At 37.9% G+C, this 17,410-nt stretch overlaps 1 protein-coding gene across 1 annotated transcript in view; it reads right to left on the minus strand.

Moving 5' to 3' along the window:
• The window catches only part of BTBD9 (BTB domain containing 9), a 413,203-nt gene that overhangs the window by 127,158 nt on the left and 268,635 nt on the right, over window positions 1-17,410 (minus strand).

A 17,410-nucleotide genomic window follows, 5' to 3' on the forward strand; every position in this document is an offset into this window, starting at 1 on the left:
ATACTGCCTAATTTCCAGGCTTCAGGATTTGTGGTCCCTAAAGTTCTTGTACAAGCCAGACCCTAGACTCCACTGGGAGATATGCTTAAGATTTTTCAGTCCATGTTTGTTAGAAACCAAAGCTCCAAGGTATGAGGGTAAGAGAAGTGGTGGTGCTAATAGTCTGAGGAAGAAACGATACCTACTAAATAAATCATGAATCAGGGAAATGATGAAGTGTGCCTTGGCTTTAAGATGTGAGAAGATGTGATACACTATTAATAATATGAAGCAAGTTGCAAAACATGTCTTAAACTGTTGACCAAAATTATAGGTCCTCTTAATCTAGGCCAAAGGAATAATAAATACATTCAGAGGTTTGTGGTGTTCTTCAGATAACAAACAAAAAGGAAATTTCTGATTCTGCTGGTTTTCAAGGATGGAACAGTTAGAGGGAGAAGGAAGCATCATAGGAAGTTTGGACACCTCCTATCTGTGTGCCTAACTTTAGAACTTAATCTTAGACATTTACTGTCAATGCCCAACTCATTAATAGTTCCCTTGCACAGTCAGATCAAACATCTTGAGCAACTAAGCAGGATACACAGTATTCCATTAAATTGTATCACCCCATGAGTCAGTGCTCAATGCATGTTTACTGGGCAACCATAGGGCCTATTGTACTATTCTCAGCATGGTATGGTATACGGGAAAGAACACCACACTATAAGTCTGAAATCCTGTTATAGTTGAAACTCTGATTTTTACTTGGGCTTGGCCAAGTCACAGTGACTGCTTGAGGCTAGTAAATAAATCATGGATCAATGAAATAATGGAATGTGCCTTTGTTTCCAGTTTGTGACTACTTGAGGATGTACTGCTCTATTGATAAGCAGCACATTTTCCTTATTTGTAAAATGTGAGTTTTATATTAGATAATTGCAAAGGTTAATTAAATTAATTAATTAAAGATAACTGCCTCTACGAATAGTACAGTATATTACCTATATATACTATAAATACATATTACCCATGGCCCTGGAAGAACAGTTATAGCAGCAATGGTGCACTGGAAAAACGCGGTGGACTGGAGTTAGAGAGATGTGGATGAGAATCCATCCTACTTCAGGAACTAAATGGGAGACCATGGGAGCAAGTTACATAACCTTCCTGAGCCTGTCTGTTTGGACCCACTTACTGTATATTGTCATGTGCCAGCCATGTGGCTTCTGCTCAGCAAGGGCCTCCTGGACCCCAATGAGGGTGGCTACCAGCCCCCAGGTGTTCCTTCTGGTCTTGGACAACCTTTAGCCCAAATCCCCCCATATACCCCTCAGTCCAAGAGGAGGGGTCCCCGAGCCTCAGGGCATTGGCAGGCAGGTGGAGGCGGAGGTGGGTCTCGAGGAGAGACCCCCCAGGAGGCCCTGACCCTCTGAGTGGAAAGGGGTTGAGAGCAGATTCTGAGGTGTTCTCCATGCTGGTTTTTTTTGGTCCAGTGTCTCTAGTCTCTGTCACATTGCTGTTCCCTCTCAAATAACTGGTGGAAATGAACACGTGACTCAGGAACCAGACATAATTGATGGCTACTCTGAGGATCTCTGTGTTTGGTCCAAGAGATTCTCAGCCCTTTCTTTCTCTCCCCATCCCCCTCCATGTCACCCAAGAGTGTTACCACCAGTTTTATCAACCTCTTGCCACTATTAGATGATTCCTTGAACTGGAAATATAAGGTTATTTTCTCCAGGAAAGGAAGGGAGGAGTTGGGAATAAAAGTTTCATTTACAGCAAACAACAAAACAAAACAACAACAACAACAACAACAACAAAACAAACAACTGATTAATGCACTCTCAAAAGCACCGATACTTCAATCTGCCATACCATCTTCCATTTTTATCAATGAAGTCTTTCTTTAGATTTTTAAAAAAATGGGTCATATTGACTGATTTGAGATTGTTCCTTATTCACTTATCTTTAGGAGAAATGAAAATGGGCAGCAAAAAGTCAGAATGGCAAGAAAGGAGCAGCAGTAGCAGCAACAGCCAAACTGAATAATCAGCCTTCAGCATCCCTCCTCCCTTCCCCTTGTCTGCCACTAAGAGAATCTAGCACAAGTTATAGGGAAATACTGGTGAGAGGTCAGCTAAACCTTTAGGTTTGGACCAGGAATTTAGAAAGAAAGGAAAAATGCATCATAGTGACTGAGGGCTAGGGTGGCATAGCACATGTTTAAGAAAATACCTCCTTTTCCTCCTGACCAAAACCCAACCCCAAACACAAGACTAGCTGTTGTCTGCTTTTAGCTATCTATAATAACTATGAAACAAAACCTGATTTTTGGTTCAGGGATTCTGTGCCAGATTAACTTCTGTAAGTGGTAAAATTGTGTATGCGGACCCCCCCCCAAACTGTTAAAAAAAAAAAAAGTACAAGATCATGAATATATATATCAAGAACATACTTTAGGGTAAACTCATTTTGTCTTAATGTATTGTATTCATATAATATTTTCCAGCTGAGAAATTAAAACTGTTTTGCTGTTATTAACTCCTTAGTCCTCACAATACCCCATAAGATAATAGGATTTGTTTTGCCATTTCTTATTTGCAGTGTTGCATTTCTGGACAGCCTACTTACTTACAATTAGGTTTATTATGTGCAGCATTATGGTGATGTTACAGTGCTGCACATATCAATTACAGAACCATCACTTCCCAGCTAATGTAAAAATGGTTAATTTAATTGACTAGTTTATAATTAGGGTTTCAATAAAATATTGTCATATATTAGCTGGAAAAGACTGGGTGATTACACCACTTAATATATAACATATTCAATTTCTTGAACTAACCTGAAAACACTTAAAAGGATATCACACTTAGCTAGCTGAAAGATAAGAAGTCTTGAACTAGGATGACAAAGGGACTACAAACTACAAAATTAAATAGATTATAATTACTTATTACATCTCTTTCCTGGACCTTTTATGTGGCCAGGCTTCTACAGAGTTGTTATTTAAATTTTAATGTTTTGAAAATGACATGAAAATTACATAATGACTCTTCAATTAACCACTTTCAAGACATGATGCAAATAAGGTCTTTCTTTTATTCCTAAATAAAACATAGCATACCCATCTTGTAAACCCAGCAACTCTAAATGTAAAACCTTTAACTGTCAAGGATAGCTAGAGATTACTTGGGATGATGGAAAAATGGGATGACAGACAGGAGAGGGAGAGGGAGGGGGAGAGAGAATGAATATGGGTCGGCTTGCCCCAAGAGCAGTGTTTTCTGTACACTGCAGCAACTGCAGCTGACTTTGCTGCTTGCTTCACTAAAAAGTTAAAACAAGTAAAGAAAACTGAGGAAGGCCATTTCTAAGGCACTAATACTTTCATCCCCAGGAATAAGAAAGTTCACTGAGTTGTACTTGCTAATGGAACATGGGATCCTGGATGGATACATATCTATTGTTGTGACCGCCTGACCATTTTATATAGCATTTGAAAACAACTAAAGGCCACACCCCTCAGTGTAGTCCTTTCCAGGGCACAAGAAAATTGTTATCAACAGGGGATTAGAGTCACATTTATTGTCAGGATTAAGAGTGTCACTGAGCATACTCTGCAGTCTTTGCCCCTCTATCTAGCTACAAGCATACAGAGCTATAAACAGGAAATAAGCTAATTTTTCTAAATTAAAAAAAAATCCAATTATGTAGCACAGGATATCCCCAAAGTCTTTAAGTTTCAACACCTTAAAACTGCCCTAAGACTTTTGAGATGCCCTGTATTTTTATGAAGAGAAGCCACACAGAAAAGTATGTTTGTACTTCACATCATTTAGCTGTCACATCATTTAAATTTCAGCCTTTGTGGTGACCAACTACAAAAAACCCCATAAACTTAGAATTCTAATGCCCACAATAAACTGACCCTTGGGACATATGGGAGTTTGTTTAGGAAATGTCTATGTTGAAACAAGATGGGTCAATATGTTGTTTGTTTGTTTTTTAAATCTAAAGTCCCTATCCATGATAGAAAATATTCAAGATTTCCAGATTTGGGGTCTCTCAGAATGCTAAAGCTTTTTAGTTTTTCATCCCCGTAGTACTTTCTCTTGGTGCTGATTCAAATTCTTGGGGCCTCCTCAGCTATAGTGACTAGAAAAGTAAGTCAGTCATCACAGGCAATAGAAGCTGCAGGTCAAATGTCACTGACTAATCAACCTGTCATTGGGCAATTACCTATCCCCAAGAAGAAGTGCCACTGATCTAGTTTCCTATCAATAAATGTCTATCTGGGCACATCGGCTGCTTCTCACCGAAACCTGCCAAGATTTTCAGCACTGTCCACAGCCATTGGTGGTTGAGAAATCTTTCCTACTTCCTCTTAATCATGTCACAGAAGAGGCAAATGCAGTTCCTGACAACATAATGTTAGTTTCACAGAGACGTGTCTCTTTGAACGCCCAGCCACTTACACAGGGCTTCAATTGCATGGATTTTCTTACTGCAAAAGCAATAGCTGGCTCAAGTTGGAAGCTGGGGGTTTCAAACTGTGCAAAAACACATTTCTGAAGCCTGTAGTTATTTCTGTGTTCCCCCCATTTCACATCTGAAGCAGGAATGGAGGGAATTTGGGGCAAGTATTCCCATTCCAAATTTAAGAAGGAATCAAAAGGCTATGTACTACACCTCCCTCAAATCACAGTAATACCTTTTCTGATAGTGGTTTCAAAGGGGTATTAGCTATCATTGCAAATACCATTTTATAGCAGGAAACTAAGAAGTGCTTCACTTGATTTATTTAGTTAAATAGGCTGTATTTATCTGTGTAAAGGATCATTTTGTCCATCACCTTTGGAGTTCCTCCTCGATCTAGATTTTCTGACTACCTAGGAACACTCACTATAAAAGGAGTCTGTTATACCTGTGTAAAGGGTCACCTTTTTCATCACCTTGGGAAGTCCCTCCTAGTTCTAAAATTTCTAGTTACCTGCTAAAATTTTCTTCAATTTAATTTTTGACAGATTAGCTCTCACTCCACATTTCAGACTGTCTTGATCTTCATTGAAAGGTCCCTCTGAGCTCCAATAGGCTTAATGAAGGAAGGGTGAAATCCTTTCCTACTGCTTAGAAACAAGGAAAGAATAGAAAACCAGTCAATTGGCTGGTCTCTTGGGGCCAGAAGGTTTTGTGTTTTCTATTCAAGGGAGATAGTCAAGAAAATCATGATGGGAAGAAGATAAACAAGAGCTAGTTGTCTACCTCTTTGATTCTTTTGTTTGTTTGTGGGGCAATGGGGGTTAAGTGACTTGCCCAGGGTCACACAGCTAGTAAGTGTCAAGTGTCTGAGGCCGGATTTGAACTCAGGTACTCCTGAATCCAGGGCCGGTGCTTTATTCACTGTGCTATCTAGCTGCCCCCTACCTCTTTGATTCTTACATGGGAGGCTGAGATGGTAAGAATCCCATTCCTCTTATTTCTGGCTACTCTCATCACTGAGTGTTGTGGCAATAGGATGAGCTTCATAAGAGGCTGCTCAACAGAGAACTCTGTAGAGCAGCCTGAGCTAATGTGTGACATTAATAATATGAGTCTAATGTGCAAATTCTAGCCCAGGGGTCAAATCAACAAATTAGACATACTGGCTCCAATAAGATGATTGAATTATGCTTCTCCTAGAACTACATAAAGATAGAGTCTTTTTTTGTTGTTGTTTTGCTTTTTGTTTATTTTTTTGTTTCTGGTAAGGCAATTGGGGTTAAGTGACTTGCCCAGGGTCACACAGCTAGTAAGTGTCAAGTATCTGAGGCTGGATTTGAACTCAGGTCCTCCTGACTCCAGGGCCAGTGCTCTATCCACTGTGCCACCTAGCTGCCCCAGATAGAGTCTTTATAGCTTGATGTGCATCCCAGATCTTAGGGAAGCAGAACATAAAAAGTTCAGGGGGGAAAAAAAACGATGGTCCTATAGCTAGAGACTCTAAAATAAAGGAGTAAACAAGTAAAAGGAAAGTCTAAAACCTGAAAAATCTTACCATACCATTATAAACAGTTTCAAAGAGAAAGAGGAGGAAATATTTTTAAAGATGCCAACGTAATGTCTTTGGAGATGAAGCTTTTTGAAGAACACAACTTCATATACACAGACACACATACACACAGATAAATGCAAAGGATGCAACAGCAGGTAGTGCATCCAATCAAGGGCATATGCCTAAAACTGGCAAAGGAGATTGTGAAGGGGAAGTTTTACAGATAGGAAGAGAATCAGTAGAGAAGTGTTCTGAAAACCTAGAGAGAAGAGAACATGAAGTAGAAAAGGGTGGTCAAGAATATCGAAGGCTGCCAAGAAATCAAGAAGAATGGGTACTGAGAAAAAGTTCATTGTATTTGGAAATTAAGAGACCATTAGTAACTTTGGAGAGAGATGCTTTGATACAATGATGAATATTTTTAAGGGCTTAAGAATAGAATGAGATGAGAGAAAGTGAAGGCATCTGTTGCAGATGGCCTTTTTAATGAATTTAGCTTCAAAGGGCAGAAGAGATGAGACAACTGTTGGTGGAATGGAAGGATCAAGTGAGGATTTTTTTAAGGACTGGGAGACATGGGCATGTTTATAGGCAGCAGGGAAGAAGGCAGCTGATAGTGAGAGATTGATAGTGAGAGAGAGATGACAGAGAGGCAATCTACTGGAGTAGACAGGATAAAATGGGATCTCTTGTACAGGTAGAGGGGTTTAGCCTTGGTAAGGAGTAAGGACACTTATTCATGACAGACAGGGTTGAAGGAAGAGATAGAGGCTGAAGGCATATGAGTGATATGACATGAGGAAGAGGGAAGAAGAGGGAGCATATGCTGAATGGTTTAAATTTTTTCTGTAATATATGAGGCAAGGTTCATAACAGAGGGGATGAGGTGAAAAGGAAGCCACGAGGGGGATGAAATGGTTTGTTAGAGCTGATAAGTGTAGAAAGATTGCTTAACAGCAGTGAGAACCTAGTTGAAGTCGTATAACAAATTTATAGTAGATCTAGTCAGAATGGTTATCCCTCATATTTTACACAGGACTTTGTTCTACAAATCACTAATGAACTTTATCAGGTGACCATGTAACACTGTATTCCCCTGACCTAAACTGTAAACTCTATGATAACTAAACTACGTTTTGTCAAAAACATTTCCCCAACCATCTAGTATAGTTTTCTGAATGTGGAAGATGTTTAAAAATATTCATTGAAAGAACAAATGAACAAAACATTGGAAAAAGGAAAGTAAAGCCTAAGCTATGTGAGAAGAATGTAAAAGTCTTTATTTAGTGACTTCAAATGGGGTTGAAATGAATCATACTCCATGATGGTGAAGGAATCTATGAATATTATATCCATGTCACTACGAAAAATTTTAAAGAAATAACAGAAAGAAAAGAAATAATAGAGAATAATAATAGTAGCTCATTAAAACAGGTAAAGTGTTTTACATCTGTTGTTTTATTTAATGCCATGATCAAATGGGTGAGATGGGCATTACTAGCTTCATTTTACAGGTGCAGAAACTAGGGCTTGATGAGTAGAAGTGCCTAACCTAATGTGCCAAAGCTAGTAGGTATAAGAAGTGTGATTTAAGCCTAGGTCCTCCTGACTTCTAATTGATAGTGGATTCAGAAGGACCTGAGTTCAAATCTGACCCTAGACACTTGACATTTACTAGCTGTGTGACCCTGGGCAAGTCACTTAACCCTCATTGCCCCGCCCCCCCCAATAAATTAAAAATTTTTTAAAGTTCCAGAAACATAATTTCTGGATGATTTAATAATTTTATTAGTAATGTCAGCATGCTTATTAATAAAAGTATGGTCATTTGGATCTCTTTCTTAGACCAAAGACAATCATGGTAGTGGGCTCAGGGCTCATATACACATTGGAAGAGGCTTGTTTCCTTTCCTTTCTAGTTTTCAAGAAAATATAGTAAAGTATTTAAATACTTTTAAATAGGTATGTGTGCATGGTAGGGGATGTTTACTCTGACAGGTAAAGTCTGCCCCTTCACAATCTCCCTTGCTGTATCATCATCCAAGTCAAGCCCTCTAATTATAGGTGTCCCACAGGGTTCTGTCCTCAGTCCTATACTATTTTCTATGGTAATCTCATCAGCTTCCAGGGATTTCATTACCATCTCCATGCTGATGATTCTAAGATCTACCTATTCTGCCCTAAACTGTCTGCTGGTCTCAAATCTCCTATCTCTAACTGCCTTTGACACATCTCAAACTGTGTGTCCAGTAGACAACTTAAGGTAAAATTGTCTCCATTGTCTCTGTCAGTCAACATTTATTAAGCACTTAGTATGTGCCAAACTTAATTGTCCCCGTTTTCAAAGAGTTCAGATTATTTTTTGGGGTAGAGAGCAATCAGGGTTAAGTGACCTGCCCAGGGTCACACAGCTAGTAAGTTTCTGAGGTTGAATTTGAACTTAGGTCCTCTTGACTACAAGGCCATTGCTATATTCACTGTGCCACCTAGCTGCCCGAAAGAGTTCATATTCTAATGGGGAAGACAACATGCAAACTACTATGTACAAAGAAGATGTATACAGGATAAATTGGGGAAAATCAACAGAGGAAAGTCACTAGCATTAAGTATTAAACTCCTTTTCTCCTCCTCTCATCTCTTTGGAGTATAAGTCTAGTAGTGGTACAGTTAGGCCAAAGGTATGCATAGCTGAATAACTTTTTGGGTATAGTTCCAGATGAAGGGTTGGACTAATTCCCAGTTGCACCAATAATGCACTAGATGTGCCTCTTTTCCCTCAAACCCTCCAAGATTTTCATCTTTTTTGTCTTTGCAAGTCTGATAAGAGGTGAAACTTGAAAGTTCCTTTAATTTGTATTTCTCCAATTAAGTGTGATTTAGGGCATGTTTTTTACATGGCTATTAATAACTTGGATTTTTTTCTCTGAAAACTACCTGTTCATGTGCTTTGGCCATTTATCTTTTGGGTAATGCCTCTTAGTCTTGTAAATCTGAATCAGTTCCCTATAGATACTGGATCAGAGAAACTTGCTGCAAAGATCTTTTCCCTCCATTTCCATTCTAGTTTTAACTGGATTAGATTTGATTGTGCAAAAACATTTAAAATTCTATATAATCAGAATTGTCCATTTTATTTTATGTGATCCTCTCTATCACTTGTTTAGTCATGAAACAAACTCATCCATGATCAAGGAAATTTCTTCCTTACTCTTCAAGTTGTTATGTTTTTTTTTTTTATGATGTGACCTCATATATTTAGATCATGTATTCATGAGACATCTAGGTAGTACAGTGAATAGAATGCTGAGCTGATGAGGAGGCGCTGAGTTCAAACCCTGCCTCAGATAATTACTGGCTGTGTAACCCTGGGTAAGTCACTTGACCATTCTCAGTTTCCTCAACTGTAAAATGGGAATAACAATAGTACCCACCACAGGGTTGTTGTTAGACCAGTGAAATAATATAGGTATTGCATGTAAATCATAAATCACTAGCTATTATTATTGTCATTATTATTGGTATGGTAGGAAGTGTTGAGTCTAAATTAAATTTCTTTGTAGTGTTTGCTAAATAGTTAAGCCCTTATCCAAGTAATTGGGTTCTTTAGGTTTATGAAACTATGTTGGTTTGTTGGCTTTGGTATGTTGTGTCCTTAATCTGTTCTACTAAGTGAACTCTATTTCTTAACTATGACCAAGTTTACTATAATGATGACTGCCTTTGTGGAGCGGTTTAGTATCTGGTACTGATGAATCACCATCTTTCACACTTTTTCTCATTAATTACCTGTGAGCTTTTGTTTTTTCAAGTGAATTTAATTTACTATTTTTCTAACACTATAAAATATTATTTTGGTAGAATGGCGCAGCAATGAACAAGTAGACTAATTTAAGTAAAATTGTCATTTTTATTATGTTGGCTTGATCTACCCAAGAGCAATTCATGTTTCTCCAATTATTTAGGTCTGTACTTCTATGAAGATTGTTTTATACTTGGATTCATATAGTTCCTGGGTACATTCTTGGTGCACTCCCAAATATTTTTATAGGTTCACTGGATATTTGGAATGGAATTCCTCTATCTAGTTCTTGTTGGGTCTTGCTAGTAATAGAGTAATGCTAATGATTAATATGGATGTATTTTATATCTTGCAACTTTGCTGAATTTATTGTTTCAATTAATTTTTAGTCAACTCTTTAGAATTTTCTGGGTAAATCATAATGTCATCTTCAAAAAGTCATCATTTGTTTTCTCTGTACCTATGCTTGTTCTCTCTCTCTCTCTCTCTCTCTCTCTCTCTCTCTCTCTCTCTCTCTCTCTTTTTGCAGGGCAATGGCGGTTAAGTGATTTGCCCAGGGTTACACAGCTAGTAAGTGTCAAATGTCTGAGGCTGGATTTGAACTCAGGTACTGCTGAATCCAGGGCCGGTGCTTTATCCACTGTGCCACCTAGCTGTCCTGTTTGTTCTCTTAATATATCTTTTTTGTCTTACTGATATATATCATTTATAGAAGCGTATTAAATAGTAGTGGCGATAAGAGGCATCCTTGCTTTACCCTGATTTTCCTCTCAGAGTCAGAGAAATATTACTCAGTATGTAAGGAAAAAGTCCATTTATTACTATGCATTCTAGTGTTGTTGTTTTTTAAAAATTTTTTTGGTGAGGCAATTGGGGTTAAGTGACTTGCCCAGGGTCACACAGCTAGTAAGTGTTAAGTGTCTGAGGCCACATTTGAACTCAGGTCCTCCTGACTCCAGGGCCGGTGCTCTATCCACTACGCCACCTAGCTGCCCCTAGTGTTGCTGTTTTTAAAGTAGAAATAGATGCTGGATTTTGTCAAAGTCCCTTTAAGTAGTTTTTATTATTCATATTATTATGTATTACATACCATTTACTTATAGTCTTCCTTATACCGAACCAAACCTGAATTTCTGGTATAAGACCTAGTCAAAGTATATAATCTAGTAAATGTATAAAAAGTATTAAAAGTATATAATCTAGTAAATGTTGTAGTGTACTTGCTAATATTTTATTTACATTTGTTTGCATCAGTGTTCCTTGCTTTTTCTTTCTCTATTTTCTCTTTTTTTCAAATTAGAGATTAGAATGGTGCTTTCTTTTTTTTTTTTTTTGCTGTAAATAATTTCTGAAATGAAGTAATTAATTGTTCTTTGAAAGTTTGATAGAATTCACTTGGAAATCTACTTGGTTCTAGAGTTTTCTTCTTTAGTCATTTATGACTTGTTAATTTTCTTTTCTTCTTTTGTTATCAGGGTATTTTATATTTTTGAAAATATTAATCCATTTCCTTTCAATTACTGCTTTTGTTAGCTGGAAAAAATAATTTGATAATTTCCTTTACTTCCTTCCTCTTAAATTGTGAATTCTTTTTCATTTTTCATACAATTTGTTTTTCTGCTTTCTTCTTAAGAATCAGATTAGCTATTTATCTATTTTCTTAGTTTTTTATTTTGGTATATTGTCTCATTGTCATTTCCTTTGATGAAATTTTCCATTGTTTCTATAATTTATTCTTTGACTGACCACTTCTTTAGAATTATGTTACTTAGTATCAAATTATTATTATTATTATTGGTTTTTGGTTTTTTGGCAGGGCAATGGGGGTTAAGTGACTTGCCCAGGGTCACACAGCTAGTAAGTGTCAAGTGTCTGAGGCCGGATTTGAACTCAGGTACTCCTGAATCCAGGGCCGGTGCTTATCTACTGTGCCACCTAGCCGCCCCTCAAATTATTTTTTAATTCTTTCTTTAATGGACCTTTACTGAATATAATTTTTGTTACACTGTATGATTAGTAAATGATTGTGCTTAGTATTTTTGTTTTTCTAGATTTTTTGAAGCAGTCTTTATGTTTAATTTTTGTGAAGGTGTTATATATAATTTAGATTTACAGAAATTTCCTTCTATTCTCATTCATTAATTTCCAGATAGTTATCATCTCTATTTTTCTAAAGTTATACTGAGGTCCTTAACTTCTTTCTAGTTTATCTTTTGATTAGATTTGTTTGGTATGAAAGAGATACATTAAAGTTACCATTATGGTTTTATTATTTCTTCTTTTAATTCAATTAACTTGTTTTTTAACTATTTAGATGCTGTGCTATTACACACATATGAAGTATTGCTATTGATTTGTTATCTGGGGTGAACTTAAGCATAATGCAATTCCTCTGTTATCGTTTTATCACATCTATATTTACTATTGTCTATTCTTTAGTCATTGCTACTCCTGTCTTTTAGAGTTCAGCTAAAGCATATTTCTTGTAAAGAACATAATATCGGATTCTGTTTTCTAATGTATTCTGCTAACCTCTTGTTTTATGGGTGAGTTCTTCCAAGGGCTATTAGTGTTAAATGCATACCTCTCTCCATCTAGTCCTTTTGTACTTTTTCCTCTCCTTGCTCCCACCTTCCTCTTTACAATTAAGAAGATAATAAAAGAGACAGTTTGCCTTTAAATAAAAGAGCTTGTTTCCTCAATCTTACAGCTCTTTTCTTTCCTTTCTTCTATCCTTGATCCCAAGTTTTTGCTCTTTCTTCCCTTCCTCTTACTGCCCCCCTCATGTTTCACTCTCCAGACATTTGATTTTGTTTTGTTTATAATTGTTCCTTTACCTATCTTCTTGTACCTGTTAAGCATCTATTTCCCTCTATTTTGTCTCTCTTCCTATTTCCCTTTTGAATTCAGTGCATTTCTATACAGAAAAGTGTGTATATGTAATTGTGTTTCATCTTTACCTAGTCAGATGGCTGAGAGTTTCATGGCTCCAGAGGCCTGATTCTCTGTGGCTGGGGCTGAGTCTTCGCAGTGCGGCCCAGATCCGCATTCCCCTCTCACCCCGGCAAAACAGACCTTTCCTGCCAACCTTCTAAACCATCTTTGGCTGGAAAATGGTCTCACTCTGTCTTTCTATGGGTTCTGTTGCTCCAGGAATTGTCTTATGGCTGTTTTTGAAGAGATTTGGGGGAGAGATTCGAGGAGTAACTGCCTTTCCTCTGCCATCTTGGCTCTGCCCCAACAGTGAGCTTCATAAGATGCTCATTTCTCTCTCTTCCTTCCTCTATGACTATATACTCTTTTTTTTTTTGGTACTCTTTATCTTATGCAGTTCTACTATGTGATACAGATTTCTCTCTCCTTCGTCCTTCTGTATTTTCTCCTTCCTTGCCCATATTTTGTCTTCTCTGAAGATCATCAAAACATATCAAAAGCATTTACAGGCTCTCTGTAATTTTTACCTTTCGCCATGATTCCACTCCTACCCCCCATTAACATGTAAACAACTCATCTTTCTATGTTCCCTTCCAGTTAATCAAATGTGTCTCTTTCCAGGTTTCTCGGCTTTTCTTTTCCTTGCATTTCCATTTCAAAATGTCTATTCACTTCTTTTCATCTGGAATGCTTAAAAATTTTCTCTTGCATCAAAGATTCATGCCCCCAGCACCCACTTGTAGAATTATACTTAACTTTTCTGAATAGCTTTTTTTTGGTTTTAAGCATGTATCTTTTGTCTTTTGGAATATAGTATTCCATATTCTCCTCTCCTAAAAAAAGCAGCTGCTATGTTGTATGATCCTTGCTGTGGCTCCTTGACACTTGAATTCTTTTTGGCTCTTTTTGAACTAGAAGCTCTGGATTTTGGCTATGGTGTTCCTGTGTCTTTTTCTGTCTTTCTCCAGTAGGTGGGTTCTTTGCATATTGCCTTCTGATTCTAAGAGTTTTTAGTCATAATTTGCAGAAAGTCTGCAAATCTAGATGATCTCTCCTTGACCTGTTTTCAATGTCAGTTGTTGCTGACTTATGGTCTTTCAGTTCTTTTACTTTTAAAAAAATACATTTCTTGTTTTAGGGTCATTGTTTTCTGGTCTAGCTCATTTTAATTTTAATGGCATTTAGTTTTGGTGTGAGGTTTTCCATTGCCTGTTCTAAGGCATCAATTCTTAACATTCTTTCCTCCCTGGCTATTATATTTTGTATGTCTTGTTTCATTTCTTCTAGGTATTCCTATAGTCCTTGTGGTCAGAATGATCCTCCCCCCCCCCCCGAAATTTTATATGGACTTGTCATAGGACTGCTATCTTCCTTTTGGTTTACCTGCTTGGGCTCTCTCAAACAAAGGCATTTCCTCATAATAGGCAGAATTTTCCTTGGTTTCCTTATATCTGCAGCCTCAGTATCAATAGCCTGGGGCGATGGGGAAGAGAAAAGGCCACTGCTTGGGCCAGGCTCTATGACTGGAAGGTATGGGCAGAGACTGCCTGGCGTGGATTATTGTGGCCAAGACTAGAACCCACCCTTCTTCAAGGGACTCAGACTGTTCTAGTGTTAGGCTCTCTCTTGCCAGAGGGTGGCAGGTCCTTCTCCTGCCTTAGGGTCTACTTAGGACCTTAGGGTTCTTCCTTCCCTCATGCTTCCTGCCTCAGGGTCTACTCCTATACTAAGCTTCTGCAAAGGGACTCAGGGGCTGGGTTTTGTCAAGAGTCTTTCTGCTGATTCTGGACTCATGGACCCACCATTCAGAGCCTGCTGAGCTGGAGCTCTGTGCTGGGCTCTCCCAGAGCAACCTTGGCTGGCTTGCACACGGGGTCCCTGCTGCCAAGGACTGCAGGGGGACCTTCGGGGCAGGGTTTCGGAGCTTTTCTCCCGCTTCCAGGCTTAATCACATGGGGCCTGTGTTGAATTTCCCAGGACTGTTCTGTGCTCTACCCCAGCTTCTTTTAGAGCCTCGGGATTCATTCCAGAGCTTGGCAGAGGAATGTAGAGGTGATCCTTCTTATGTACTTCTAAGCCCCACCAGGGTGTTTGAGAGGGATACGGGCTCCTCTATTTCCTAGCATGTTATCACCTTCCCCATTTTCCAAACACAAAGCCTTCTAGTGTGAGATTCGAGGGTTCTCTACCTGTTGTTCTCAACTGGTAACTTAGCCAATTATAAAATGTTATTTTGTGAAGAGGTCCACACTTTGTATTACAAGAAATCCAGCATCAAGTTAGTCTAAGACACCTGTAAGTTGTACTAAGCTTTATACAGGTTTTAGCCTTGAGGTGAAAGAACCTTTTTTTTTTTTGGGGGGGGGGGGGAGAGAACCTTTTACTGTATTAGAATGACATCATTTTATCTTTTTACTTTACTCTTTATGGGAAGAAGAAATGCCAATGTGAAATGAGGAAGGCTCGATGCCTCCTTCCTCAACTAACTCCTCAGAGGCCCTATTAGCAGCTATAAAGAGATCTCTCACTCTAGAACCTGTCAGTTTTCTTGACTTAATGGGCTGCCTTTTGGGTACAGTCCCCCACCAAAAAATATTATTCTTGGAAATCCAGTAGTGTCTGTATAAAATTCCCTCTTAAAAAATTAAAAAGGCAATTTCAGAGATAAATCAGGGGAGCTACTATGACAAGGCTTTTTCTCAATATTTAAAATGATTCAATGTTTATACAACAAAGTATATAATTAAAAACAGTAACGTTTGATTTATTTAATCCCTTGACAGCCTTCAAAAGCTTTCCAAAGAACTCCTGAAGTTTTTTCCTGAAGAAAATAAGTGGAAAGCCATATTCAGGGAGGGTCTCATATTGTAATCCATCCACAACTCTTGTTTTATTGGAGGGGCTGGGGGAGGCTGATCTAAACTGCTATAAATAGTTAGTATTTTATCCAGTGCCTTTAAGTTTATAAAACACTATACATACATTACCTTATCTGATCCTCACAATAACACTGTGAGGTAGCTGCTATTCCCATTTTACAGTTGAGGAAGAAACTAAGTGCCTTGCTTGGAGTCACATAGCTAATAAGGGTCCAAAGCCAAATCTGAATTTTGATTTTCCTGATTCTTAAGACCAACACTCTATTATGCCACTAGCTATTTCTTGGGGGTAAGACACAATAAGAGAGATTGACTTAAATTACCAGAATCTCTTCTAGACTATATCTGAAAAAATATCTCTCATTAAGGAAATATTTTTAAAGGACTTACTTATTATACAGTAACAAAGAAGCACTGGCCCTGGATTCAGGAGGACCTGCATTCATATCCAGCCTCAGACACTTGACATTTACTAGCTGTGTGACCCATGGCAAGTCACTTAACCCTCACTGCCCCACAAACAAACAAACAAACAACCCAATAAAAACAAAGGAGATGGCTAGTGTTAGGATTACTTTCAACTGTCATTAGACTGGAGGATGGAACACCTTTTTTGGATGATCCTATTTGTCATGTTACAAAATGATACAACAAACAGGGTGTGAGGGATGCTGAATGATTGACAGAGTACCTTTATGAATCTTATATGAATAGAAAACTTGGAATGCATACTGGTCAGGGTAAATTCTACCCTTCCAGGAAAAAAAATAATGATTTTAGGCAAAAGAAATAGTTTTGAATTTCTTTGTGCTACTTGGAGAAACACTTCAAAGGAACTTTGCTCATTAGCATCTGATTTTTAGAAGGGAAACCAACTAAGAAAGCTCTCAAATTCTTCCATGCAGTTCTCAGAAAATAAGCAGAAGTTTACTTTGGGTAGGCTAGAGATACTTTTTGTTTTCATTTCTTCATTCACTAAACTATTTTAAAATCTCCCCAATAATTGGAACTCTTCTTCCTTGAGCAGCATTTCAGGCCACTTGGATAAACTCTTCTGAATTCAATTTCTTCTCTGAAGTTGTAGATTCTATCTAAGGAATTTGCAACTATCATAGCTGTTTCCAATCCTGATCATGTCTCATGCCTTTTGCAATGGAGAACATACTTTTGGAGAATATGTCCTACTTTGATCAAAATGGAATTACAGCACCTGGCTCCATCCTGATTTGAATTAAATCATAAATATCAGTAGTATACACACTACTATTAATTACTGTGAAAAAAACCCACTATAATCTGAGCATTCTTCCCTCTAAATACAGAATGGCCAGCTGATAATTTCCAGTAACACCAACAAAAATCTTCAAACTGGGAGTTAATTCAAATTTTGAAAAAAAAAATAGTAGGATATGTTATTAAACATCTAGAGAAAGAAGAGGTGATCACAAAAAATGAACATGCCTTCATCAAGAACTAAAAGCAACAGGTGAAAGTTATATAATAGGCAAATTAAGGTTTAGTGTCAGGAAAACCTTCCAAATAATTAGAGCAATCCAGAAGTGGAAGGCAGGCAGTGGATTCTCTCCTCCACAGTCCCTAGTGGAAGTCTTTAAACAAAATCTGCTTGAGCATTTGTCAGGTATTCTGGAGAGGAGAGTCTTTTTTAGGTATGAATTGGACTAGATGGCCAAAGAAGTCTCTTCCAGCTCTGAGATCCTGAAATTCACTGTGTCTGTGAAGCAAGCTTAATTTTCTCTACAAATTGAGATTCTTATAAAA

The sequence above is a fragment of the Dromiciops gliroides genome, chromosome 4 (genome assembly GCF_019393635.1).
Source record: "Dromiciops gliroides isolate mDroGli1 chromosome 4, mDroGli1.pri, whole genome shotgun sequence".
Lineage (NCBI taxonomy): Eukaryota > Metazoa > Chordata > Mammalia > Microbiotheria > Microbiotheriidae > Dromiciops > Dromiciops gliroides.